Source organism: Triticum urartu, chromosome 7A, assembly GCF_056163025.1.
Source record: "Triticum urartu cultivar PI428250 chromosome 7A, HENAU_Tu73, whole genome shotgun sequence".
Lineage (NCBI taxonomy): Eukaryota > Viridiplantae > Streptophyta > Magnoliopsida > Poales > Poaceae > Triticum > Triticum urartu.
Genome location: NC_141879.1, coordinates 589475820 through 589488096, shown reverse-complemented (window position 1 = coordinate 589488096; position 12277 = coordinate 589475820). Strand labels below are relative to the sequence as shown.

The 12277-nt window shown below is 42.3% G+C and overlaps 1 long non-coding RNA gene across 1 annotated transcript; it reads left to right on the top strand.

The window, feature by feature from the left end:
- Positions 1 to 733: 733 nt before the first annotated feature.
- On the top strand, positions 734 to 4047 carry LOC147960577 (uncharacterized). The gene is made up of 2 exons (XR_015612013.1): positions 734 to 1219; positions 3744 to 4047. It is a non-coding gene; the product is annotated as an uncharacterized LOC147960577 (long non-coding RNA).
- Positions 4048 to 12277: the final 8230 nt, after the last annotated feature.

The following is a 12277-nucleotide window of genomic DNA, read 5'->3' as shown; positions in this document are numbered from 1 at the left end:
CATGGTAGAAATAATAGTATACTCTTGTTCATAAGGATAAAAAATTACTTTTCTTCCTATGACTCCTGATTCCATTTTGAAAGATGATATTAATAGAGCTAATAAAGCAAAACAAGAGAAAAATAAGAGTGAAAATCAGATTGTGGCAAAAGAATTTGAGCAACAAATGAAGCCTAATAAGAAACCATCTAGTGTTGCTTCTGAAATTAAATTGAAAAGTGCATGTTTACTTGCCACCAATGATCTAGATTTCAGCAAATCTGTTTGCTATGCTTTTGTGTGCAAAGAGGCTGTAACACCCCGAATGTCAAGCTACAGTAATCTCCCTCTAATGGTGCCATGTCATCACCATTTTGCTAATCCATTTGTCACTTGATAAAAATTCAAGTCAAACACAAAATTAAAATAAAGTAAAAATAATATTTATTCAAACAGTATAACAAAAGTGTTCCTAATATTGCAAAATTCCCAAAGCTATTATAAAAATAAAACAATATTATTTGAAACTCCAAAAGTGCCCCTAACTAATTTTGAACGACCCAACAACACCCATCCATCACATTTAAATTCAAACCAAAGAAATAAAATGAATTCAAGTGAGGTTCACATTTTTATCTGATAGTGTTAAATATTGCATAATATTTATTAGGACAAGTCTCACACTTTACAAAAATCAAAAGCTAGCAAGAGAAAATACAAAATAGTGCCCAACGAATAAAACGGAATAGAAAAAGGAAAATAGACAAAGTAGGACTATTTGTTTTGGGCCCTAGTGCATTAGTGGATTAGGCCCAGCCCAACTTCCCCTCATCCCCTTTCTCTGTTCATCAGACAATCAGAGGACGTGGAGGCCATCCATGGCGCCCCGGCCAGGTGCCGGCCATCCCCCGGTCTCCTTGGAGTATAAGGGCGACACCCCGGACGCCCTGGACAACCCTAGCTCAATCCTCCCCTTCCCCACACTTGATCCCCTCGATCCCGAGCTTGTTCGTCACCGCGCCTTCGTCGATCCCGCGGCCACCGACTCCCCATCGCTACCTTGCCATGTCCATGAGGTTCTCCATCGTCTACTTCATCGTCTGCACCACCAGATTGAGGCTTGGGAGCATCATCGATGACGCACGTCTCTTCTTCTTCCGCCACGGCCGTCGGACGACGCTGTCGATCTCCACCACCGGCGCCTCCCCGACCTTCCCCGAGCTCGCCTACGTTCTCCCCGGTGAGCCCTCCTCCCGATCCCCCTTCCTCCGCCTCGATTCGGTCACCGTTTGCCTTCCCCGAGCACATCCAAGCCCGCGTCGCGTGTACGCGTACGCGTACTGGTGTAAGCGCGTGCGTGAGCTGCTGCTGCTTAACCACCGTCTCCTGCGGCGGCGTACTGCTGCTGAAGCACGCCTGCCCTAGCCTCGCCTCTGCCTGCCGCTGCTCGCCGGCCATCGGCCGCGGCCATGTAGCGCGCCCCTGCTGCTCCTTGCGATGCGTTGCTGCTCATACCGCTACTCTGCTCTTCTTGCTACTGCTGTCGCTGCACTGCTGCTCCGTTTGCTGCTGCTCACGGCCGCTGCTACTGCTTTCCTTGTGCTGCTGCCATTGTTGGCCATGGCCGCCGTGGCTTGTGCCTCGTGCGTGCTAGCCATGGCAAGCACAGCCAAGGCCCGAGTGTGCCGCTGCCAATGGCCGACCCAATTAGTAGGTCTAATTAGTTTAGGCTAAATTAGGTGTTAATTAGTCTAAGGCTATTAGAAGTGGACCCAGGCTAATTAATCTAATTAACTAGAATAGTTTAGTTGTTGTCTATGATGTGTGGCTCCCACCTCTAATTAAGCTAGATTAATTAACCTGTTAAACTAAGACAATGACAATTGGGCCCCATTGTCACTATTCATCAGTGGACCAGTCAAACTTGATTGGGTCAACTGAGCCCTCCAGCCCCACATGTCATGCACACGCACACATTCCTGGGTACACTCCTGTGTACCCATAGCCATTTTTTTATTTGGATTAAATTTAATTCCAGGACTTCAGAAATGTTTAAAACTTCATAAATAAAATCATATAAAATAAACCATAAGTCGGATGAAAATACTTTCTACATGAAAGTTGCTCAGAACGACGAGACGAATCCGGAAACGCAGCCCGTTCGCCCGCCACGCATCCCTAGAATAGCGAACACGCAACTTTCCCCCTCCGTTTCATTTGTCCGAAAACGCGAAACACTGGGGATACTTTCCCGGATGTTTCCCCCCTTCACCGGTATCACCTAATACCGCGTTAGGGCACCCCTAGCACCGTTACTTGCCTTGTCATGCATCGTTATGCATTTGTTTGCATTATATTTATTGTTTCTTCCCCCCTCTTCTTCCGCTAGACACCGAGACCGACGCCGCTGCTACCTAGTACGACTACGGAGTTGACGACCCCTCTCTCTTGCCAGAGCAACCAGGCAAGCCCCCCCTTTGATCACCAGATATCGCCTACTCTTCTCTATAGTGCTTGCATTAGAGTAGTGTAGCATGTTACTGCTTTCCATTATTCCTATCCTGATGCATAGCCTGTCCTTGCTACTACTGTTGTTACCATTACCTGCTATCCTACTGCTTAGTATAGGATGCTAGTGTTCCATCAGTGGCCTTACACTCTTGTCCGTCTGCCATGCTATACTACTGGGCCGTGATCACTTCGGGAGGTGATCACGGGCATATACAATATGCCTTACACAGTTACCTTACCTGTGATACTGTTCGCAGATGGGGGCTGAAGGGGCAGGTGGCTCCATCCCGGTAGAGGTGGGCCTGGGTTCCCGACGGCCCCCGACTGTTACTTTGAGGCGGAGCGACATGGAAGGTTGAGACCACCTAGGAGAGAGGTGGGCCTGGCCCTGGTCGGCGTTCGCGGATACTTAACACGCTTAACGAGATCTGGGTTTTTGATCTGAGTCTGGCCATTTGGTCTATACGCACTAACCATCTACGCGGGAGTAGTTATGGGTATCCCGGCGTCGTGGTATCAGCCGAAGTCTTTGTGACGTCAGCGACTGAGCGGCGCGCGCCGGATTGGAACGTAAGCCTGCTCTTGTATTAAGGGGGCTAGTTCTGCTTCCGGCCGCGTTCGCAACGTGCAGGTGTGCTAAGGGCGATGGGCCCAGACCCCTGTGCGCTTAGGTTTAGACCGGCGTGCTGACCTCTCTGTTGTGCCTAGGTGGGGCTGCGATGTGTTGATCTTTCGAGGCCGGGCATGACCCAAGAAAGTGTGTCCGGCCAAATGGGATCGAGCGTGTTGGGGTATGTGGTGCACCCCTGCAGGGAAGTTAATCTATTCGAATAGCCGTGATCTTCGGTAACAGGACGACTTGGAGTTGTACCTTGACCTTATGACAACTAGAACTGGATACTTAATAAAACACACCCTTCCAAGTGCCAGATACAACCGGTGATCGCTCTCTCACAGGGCGACGAGGGGAGGATCAGCGGTTAGGGTTATGCTATACGATGCTACTTGGAGGACTTCGGTCTACTCTCTTCTACATGCTGCAAGACGGAGGCTGCCAGAAGCGTAGTCTTTAACAGGATTAGCTATCCCCCTCTTATTCTGGCATTCTGCAGTTCAGTCCACCGATATGGCCTTTACACATATACCCATGCATATGTAGTGTAGCTTCTTGCTTGCGAGTACTTTGGATGAGTACTCACGGTTGCTTTCTCCCTCTTTTCCCCCTATCCCTTCTACCTGGTTGTCGCAACCAGATGTTGGAGCCCAGGAGCCAGACGCCACCTTCGACGACGACTCCTACTACACCGGAGGTGCCTACTACTACGTGATGCCCGCTGACGACGACCAGGAGTAGTTAGGAGGATCCCAGGCAGGAGGCCTGCGCCTCTTTCGATCTGTATCCCAGTTTGTGCTAGCCTTCTTAAGGCAAACTTGTTTAACTTATGTCTGTACTCAGATATTTTTGCTTCCACTGACTCGTCTATGATCGAGCTCTTGTATTCGAGCCTTCAAGGCCCCTGGCTTGTAATATGATGCTTGTATGACTTATTTATGTTTTAGAGTTGTGTTGTGATATCTTCCCGTGAGTCCCTGATCTTGATTGTACAGATTTGCGTGCATGATTAGTGTACGATTAAATCAGGGGCGTCACAGAGGCGTTATTTTCTTTCGAGGATGTACCTTCCTCTTTGCCTCCGACTGCCGCTAACATTTTGCAGGAGTTCGCTGGCGTCTTTCCACAAGACGTGCCACCGGGATTACCACCTATTCGAGGGATTGAGCATCAGGTTGACTTAATTCCTGGTGCTTCACTGCCTAACCATGCGCCATACCATACCAATCCAGAGGAGACAAAGGAGATTATGCGTCAAGTACAGGAGCTACTCGACAAAGGTTATATACGCGAATCTCTTAGTCCTTGTGTTGTTCCTATTATACTAGTGCCAAAAAAGAATGGCACGTCGCGTATGTGTGTTGATTGTAGAGGCATTAATAATATTACTATTTGTTATTGTCATCCTATTCCTAGGCTAGATGACATGCTTGATGAATTGAGTGGCTCTACAATATTCTCCAAAGTTTGATTTGTGTAGTGGATACCATCAAATTCGTATGAAACTGGGAGATGAATGGAAAACAACATTTAAAACTAAGTTTGGATTATATGAGTGGTTAGTCATGCCTTTTGGGTTAACTAATGCACCTAGTACTTGCATGAGATTAATGAACGAAGTTTTACGTGCTTTCATTGGACGATTTGTGGTAGTCTATTTTGATGATATACTGATTTATAGCGGATCTTTGGAGGAACATTTGGAACATTTACGTGTTGTTTTTATTGCTCTACGTGATGCACGTTTGTTTGGTAACCTTGGGAAGTGCACCTTTTGCACCGACCGAGTATCTTTTCTTGGCTATGTTGTTACTCCACAGGGAGTTGAAGTTCATAAAGCCAAGATTGAAGCTATTGAGAGTTGGCCGCAGCCCAAAACGGTCACACAAGTGAGGAGTTTTCTTGGCCTCGCTGGATTCTATATGTGTTTTGTGAGAGATTTTAGCACCATTGTTGCACCTCTCAATGAGCTTACAAAGAAGGATGTGCCTTTTGTTTGGGGTACCGCACAGGAAGAAGCCTTCACGGTATTGAAACATATGTTGACACATGCTCCTTTACTCCAACTTCCTGATTTTAATAAGACTTTTGAGCTTGAATGTGATGCTAGTGGAATTGGATTAGGAGGTGTGTTATTACAAGATGGCAAACCTGTTGCATACTTTTATGAAAAATTGAGTGGGCTTAGTCTGAATTATTCTACTTATGATAAAGAATTATATGCTCTTGTTCGGACTTTAGAAACATGGCAACATTATTTATGGCCCAAAGAATGTGTTATACATTCTGATCATGAATCGTTGAAACATATTGATAGTCAAGCTAAACTGAATCGTAGACCTGCTAAATGGGTTGAATTCATTGAGACTTTCCCTTATGTCATTACACACAAGAAGGGTAAAGAAAATGTTATTACTGATGCATTGTCTCGTCGCTATACTATGCTTTCACAACTTGACTTCAAAATATTTAGTTTGGAGACCATCAAAGATCAATATGTGCATGATGCTGATTTTAAAGATGTAAGGCAGAATTGTAAAGAAGGAAGAACGTGGAACAAGTTCATAGTTAATGATGGATTTGTGTTCCGTGCTAACAAGCTATGCATTCCAGCTAGCCCCGTTCATCTTTTGTTGTTGCCGGAGGCACATTGATACGTCTCCAACGTATCTATAATTTTTGATTGTTCCATGCTATTATATTACTTGTTTCGGATGTTTAATGGGCTTTAATATGCTCTTTCATATTATTTTTGGGACTAACCTATTAACCGATGGCCCAGTGCCAGTTTCTGTTTTTTTGTGCCTATTTTAGTGTTTCGCAGAAAAGGAATAGCAAACGGAGTCCAAACGGAATGAAACCTTCACGATGATCTTTCTTGGACCGAAAGCAATCTAGGAGACTTGTAGTGGAAGTCTGGAACTCTGTGAGGCAGCCACGAGGCAGGAGGGCGCGCCCAGGGGGGTAGGCGCGCCCCCCACCCTCGTGGGCCCCTCGTAGCTCCACCAACGTACTTCTTTCGCCTATATATACTCTTATACCCTAGATCGATCGCAGAGAGCCACAAAACCACTTTTCCACCGCCGCAACCTTCTGTACCTGTGAGATCCCATCTTGGTGCCTCTTCCGGCGATCTGCCGGAGGGGGAATCGATCATGGAGGGCTTCTACATCAACACCATAGCCTCTCCGATGAAGCGTGAGTAGTTTACCACAGACCTTCGAGTCCATAATTATTAGCTAGATGACTTCTTCTCTGTCTTTGATTCTCAATATAAAGTTCTCCTCAATGTTCTTGGAGATCTATTCGATGTAATACTCGTTTGCGGTGTGTTTGCCGAGATCTGATGAATTGTGGGTTTATGAACAAGATTATCTATGAATATTATTTCGTTCTTCTCTGAATTCTTATATGCATGATTTGATATCTTTGCAAGTCTCTTCGAATTATCAGTTTAGTTTGGCCTACTAGATTGATCTTTCTTGCAATGGGAGAAGTGCTTAGCTTTGGGTTCAATCCTGCGGTGTCCTTTCCCAGTGACAGTAGGGGCAGCAAGGAACATATTGTTTGTTGCCATCGAGGATAAAAAGATGGGGTTTATATCATATTGTTTGAGTTTATCCCTCTACATCATGTCATCTTGCATAATGCGTTACTCTGTTCTTATGAACTTAATACTCTAGATGCATGCTAGATAGCGGTCGATGTGTGGAGTAATAGTAGTAGATGCAGAATCGTTTTGATCTACTTGACACAGACGTGATGCCTATATTCATGATCTTTGCCTTAGATATCTTCATAACTTTTCTATCAATTGCTCGACAGTAATTTGTTCACCCACCGTAATGCATGCTATCTTGAGAGAAGCCACTAGTGAAACATATGACCCTTGGGTCTCTTTCTTATTATATTACATCTCTTTTATTTACATCGCATCTCGTTTAATATTTTATAATCTTTAATTTCCAATCTATACAACAAAAATACCAAAAATATTTACTTTACTATCTTTATTAGATCTCACTTTTGCGAGTGACCGTGAAGGGATTGACAACCCCTTTATCGCGTTGGTTGCAAGGTTCTTGATTGTTTGTGCAGCTACTAGGTGACTTGTGCGTTGTCTCCTACTGGATTGATACCTTGGTTCTCAAAAACTGAGGGAAATACTTACACTACTTTGCTGCATCACCCTTTCCTCTTCAAGGGAAAACCAACGCATGCTCAAGAGGTAGCAAGAAGGATTTCTGGCGCCATTTCCGGGGAGATCTACGCCAAGTCAAGACATACCAAGTACCCATCATAAACTCTTCTCCCTCTCATTACATTATTTTCCATTCGTCTCTCCCTCTCCCCCACTTCTAAAACGATTTTCGAAAACCTTTGCCTTTTCTTCGCCCCTTTTCCATTCGTCTCTTTTCGTTTGCTTCTTGTGCGTCTGTGTGTTAGATCGTTTGTTTCACCTTCATGGATAGTCCTCCTATCATTGTTAATACTCCCGATAATGAAGTTCTTAATTTTAAACAAAGGGAGGGAGAAAACCTAAAATATTCTTGGTATAGAATTTGCAATGCTCAAAATAGATCTACTAGAAAGCAATCTACTTCCGTTCTTCTTCGCAATTTTTACGTAGGCATCACTCCTTGGAATAGATATGTTCTTGACACCATTACCGGAGGGAATTTCTTGGGAAGCCATACTTTTGATTCTTATAATGCTATCATAGATTTGTTAGGCCCGCCACCTCTTTTGTTCAATGGAACTATTTTAACTTTGGAACATATGATGCAAAGGCTTGATTTTATTGAAAATAAAATTGCCACTGTAGAGTTAATCGAAATTTTGGATAAAAATAACCACAACCAAATTACCTAATATGGATCTAAGGTAGGAGTTACTCTGAAAAATCTTAGGGAAAAGGAACCCATAGTTAATGAGAAGATATACCAAGTTTCCACTAGAATCGATAAACTCGAAGATATTATTACCAACTTGGGATCCACTTTCTCTGCCGTTAAAAATACCTCAAATCCTCCCCCTACAAAAGTTTCCAAGTTTATCTATGTTCCTAAAAATAAGGGTGAATCTTCTAGTAAGGAAAATGAATACCTCAAATCAATAAGTGTTCACCCCAACTTTTTCGATATCATTAAGGAACATTTTGCTACAAATGAATTTCCTGATTTCTTGCCTAGGAGCTTGATCATTAACAAAAACAAAGAACCTCCTAAGGGTTATGAGTGTTCAGTTGAAGAATTGCATACCAAAGAAGACAATACCTAGATCTATTCTTGTTTTTATGCCTAGCTAGGGGCATTAAACGATAGCGCTTGTTGGGAGGCAACCCAATTTTATTTTTGTTCTTTGTTTTTGTTCCTGTTTAGTAATAAATAATCCATCTAGCCTCTGTTATGATTGTGTTTTTGTGTTTTAATTAGTGTTTGTACCAAGTAAAGCCTTTAGGATCTTCTTGGGTGATTGTTGTTTAATCTTGCTGATAAAAACAGAAAGTATGTGCTCACGAAAATAATTTTCATTTTTTACCAAAGAGCGATAAATACCAATTCGAATTGCAGTAGATCACTATACTTTTTATCCTGGTCGTCCTAATTTTTCAAAAAAAAATCGAGTTACAGAAGTATTCGAAACCTCCAGATTGCTACAGACTGTTCTATTTTTGACAGATTCTGTTTTTCATGTGTTGTTTGCTTATTTTGATGAATCTGTGAGTAGTATCGGGGGTATGAAACATAGAGAAGTTGGAATATAGTAGGTTTAAAACAAATAAAAATAAAGAATGATTTCATTACAGTACCTTAGAGTGGTGGCTTATTTTCTTATACTAACGGAGCTCATGAGATTTTCTGTTGAAGTTTTGTGTTGTGAAGTTTCAAGTTTTGGGGTAAAGATTTGATGGATTTTGGAATAAGGAGTGGCAAGAGCCTAAGCTTGGGGATGCCCAAGGCACCCAAAGGTAAAATTCAAGGATAACCAAAAGCCTAAGCTTGGGGATGCCCCGGAAGGCATCCCCTCTTTTGTCTTCGTCTATCGGTAACTTTACTTGAGGCTATATTTTTATTCACCACCTGACATGTGTTTTGCTTGGAGCGTCTTGTATGATTTGAGTCTTTGATTTTTATTTTACCACAATCATCCTTGATGTACACACCTTTTGGGAGAGAAACGCATGAATCGGAATTTATTAGAATACTCGATGTGCTTCACTTATATCTTTTGAGTTAGATAAATTTGCTCTAGTGCTTCACTTATATCTTTTTAGAGCACGGTGGTGGTTTTATTTTATAGAAATTATTGATCTCTCATGCTTCACTTATATTATTTTGAGAGTATTTTAGAACAGCATGGTAATTTGCTTTGGCTATAAAACTAGTCCTAATATGATGGCATCCAAGATGGGTATGATAAAAACTTTCATATAAAGTGCATTGAGTGCTATGAGAAGTTTGATGCTTGATGATTGTTTTGAGACATGAGGATGGTTATATTAGAGTAATGCTAGTTGATTAGTTGTGAATTTGATAAATACTTGTGTTGAGGTTTGCAAGTCCCGTAGCATGCACGTATTGTAACCGTTGTGCAACAAATTTGAAGCATGATATATTTCTTTGATTGTCTTCCTTATGAGTGGCGGTCGGGGACGAGCGATGGTATTTTCCTACCAATCTATCCCCCTAGGAGCATGCGCGTAGTGCTTGGTTTTGATGAATTGTAGATTTTTGCAATAAGTATGTGAGTTCTTTATGACTAATGTTGAGTTCGTGGATTATACACACTCTCACCCTTCCACCATTGCTAGCCTCTCTAGTACCACGCAACTTTCGCCGGTACCATAAACCCACCATTTACCTTCCTCAAAACAGCCACCATACCTACCTATTATGGCATTTCCATAGCCATTCTGAGATATATTGCCATGCAACTTTCCACCGTTCCGTTTATTACGACACGATCCATCATTGTCATATTGCTTTGCATGATCATGTAGTTGACATCATATTTGTGGCAAGGCCGCCATTCATAATTTTTTCATACATGTCACTCTTGATTCATTGCACATCCCGGTACACCGCCGGAGGCATTCATATAGAGTCATATTTTTTTCTAAGTATCGAGTTGTAATCCTCGACTTGTAAATAAATAGAAGTGTGATGACTTTCATTATTAGAGCATTGTCCCATGTGAGGAAATAAAAAAAAGAGGAAAGGCCAAATAAAGAAAAGGAGATGGCCCAAAAAATGAGAGAAAAAGATAGAAGGGACAATGCTACTATCCTTTTTCCACACTTGTGCTTCGAAGTAGCACCATGATCTTCATGATAGAGAGTCTCTTATTTTGTCACTTTCATATACTAGTGGGAATTTTCATTATAGAACTTGGCTTGTATATTCCAACAATGGGATTCCTCAAAATGCCCTAGGTCTTCATGAGCAAGCAAGTTGGATCCACACCCACTTAGTTTCTTTTGTTGAGCTTCCAAACATTTATAGCTCTAGTGCATCTGTTGCATGGCAATCCCTACTCACCCACATTAATATCTATTGATGGACATCTCCATAGCCCATTAATACGCCTAGTTGATGTGAGACCATCTTCCTCATTTTTGTCATCTCCACAACCACCATTCTATTCCACCTATAGTGCTATGTCCATGGCTCACGCTCATGTATTGCGTGAGTTGAAAAAGTTTGAGAATACTAAAGTATGAAAAAATTGCTTGGCTTGTCATCGGGGTTGTGCATGATTTGAATATTTTGTGTGACGAAGATGGAGCATAGCCAAACTATATGATTTTGTAGGGATGAACTTTGTTTGGCCATGTTATTTTGAGAAGACATGATTACTTTGCTAGTATGCTTGAAGTATTATTATTTTTATGTCAATATTAAACTTTTGTCTTGAATCTTTCGGATCTGAACATTCATGCCACAATAAAGAAAATTACATCAATAATTATGTTAGGTAGAATTCCACATCAAAAATTCTCTTTCTATCATTTACCTACTCAAGGACGAGCAGGAATTAAGCTTGGGGATGCTTGATACGTCTCCAACGTATCTATAATATTTTATTGTTCCATGCTATTATATTATCTGTTTTGGATGTTTAATGGGCTTTAATATACTCTTTTATATTATTTTTGGGACTAACCTATTAACCGGAGGCTCAGTGACAGTTTCTGTTTTTTGCCTATTTCAGTGTTTGGCAGAGAAGGAACACCAAACGGAGTCCAAATGGAACGAAACCTTCACGATGATCTTTCTTGGACCGAAAGAAATCGAGAAGACTTGGAGTGGAAGTATGGAACTCCGCGAGGCGGCCACGAGGCAGGAGGGCACGCCCCCACCCTCGTGGGCCCCTTGTAGCTCCACCGACGTACTTCTTTCGGCTATATATACTTTTATACCATAGATTGGTCGCAGAGAGCCACGAAACCACTTTTCCACCGTCGCAACCTTCTGTACCCATGAGATCCCATCTTGGGGCCTCTTCTGGCGATCTGCCGGAGGGGGAATCGATCATGGAGGGCTTCTACATCAACACCATAGCCTCTCCGATGAAGCATGAGTAGTTTACCACAGACCTTCGGGTCCATAATTATTAGCTAGATGGCTTCTTCTCTCTCTTTGATTCTCAATACAAAGTTATCCTCGATGTTCTTGGAGATCTATTTGATGTAATACTCTTTTGCGGTGTGTTTGCCGAGATCCGATGAATTATGGGTTTATGAACAGGATTATCTATGAATATCATTTGGTTATTCGCTGAATTCTTATATGCATGATTTGATATCTTTGCAAGTCTTTTTGAATTATCGGTTTAGTTTGGCCTACTAGATTGATCTTTCTTGCAATGGAAGAAGTGCTTAGCTTTGGGTTCAATCTTGCGGTGTCCTTTCCCATTGACAGTAGGGGCATCAAGGCACGTATTGTATTGTTGCCATCGAGGATAAAAGGATGGGGTTTATATCATATTGTTTGAGTTTATCCCTCTACAACATGTCATCTTGCTTAATGCGTTACTCTGTTCTTATGAACTTAATACTCTAGATGCATGCTAGATAGCGGTCGATGTGTTGAGTAATAGTAGTAGATGCAGAAACGTTTTGACCTACTTGACACGGGCGTGATACCTATATTCATGATCATTGCCTTAGAT